Consider the following 545-nt stretch of genomic DNA (forward strand, 5'->3'; position numbering starts at 1 on the left):
GATGCTGTGGGGGTTGAGTGCTGACTGCAGTGGGCACCCTTTTCACATCTGTGCCTGGAGGCTCAGGGAGATTGGGGGAGGGTCTCAACAGTCCCAAGATTCTCCAGCCCTGCTGGCTGCCAGAATAGACACTGCTGACCCTGGAGGAAGCGGTGGGCCGGCCATGCGAGCCGCTGTTGCCCAGGCCAGGAGGCACAGGGGAAGGGGCTGCTGTAGCTAAGACGGTGAAGCCAGTGGCCCGTCCGGGTTCCCCTCTGCCAGCCCTGCCACCAACCCTGGCGTGGAGCCTCTGCTGGCCTCAGAAGGGTCCAGCCCCCATATCCCTGGAGACAGAGCCCAAAGTGGGATGGCTGGCAAGGCTGCAGTGCTCCTGGAGGCAGGTGGCGGGTGATGATGGTGGTGGTGGTGATGTGATGGTGGTGGTGGTGGTGGTGGTGATGTGATGATGGTGGTGGTGGTGATGGTGGTGGTGGTGGTGATGCTGATGGTGGTGATGGTGATGTGGTGGTGATGGTGGTGATGGTGGTGGTGGTGGTGGTGATGTG

General features: G+C 62.2%; 2 protein-coding genes across 2 annotated transcripts in view; one reads left to right on the forward strand and one right to left on the reverse strand.

The window, feature by feature from the left end:
- DNAJC5 (DnaJ (Hsp40) homolog, subfamily C, member 5) overlaps window positions 1-545 on the reverse strand; it is a 1,035,873-nt gene that overhangs the window by 568,317 nt on the left and 467,011 nt on the right. The gene's annotated exons all lie outside the window — the stretch shown is intronic.
- Window positions 1-545, forward strand: part of KCNQ2 (potassium channel, voltage gated KQT-like subfamily Q, member 2) — a 60,713-nt gene that overhangs the window by 22,584 nt on the left and 37,584 nt on the right. The window lies entirely within an intron of this gene.

This window comes from Colobus angolensis, unplaced genomic scaffold (genome assembly GCF_000951035.1).
Source record: "Colobus angolensis palliatus isolate OR3802 unplaced genomic scaffold, Cang.pa_1.0 Scaffold136, whole genome shotgun sequence".
Taxonomy (NCBI): domain Eukaryota; kingdom Metazoa; phylum Chordata; class Mammalia; order Primates; family Cercopithecidae; genus Colobus; species Colobus angolensis.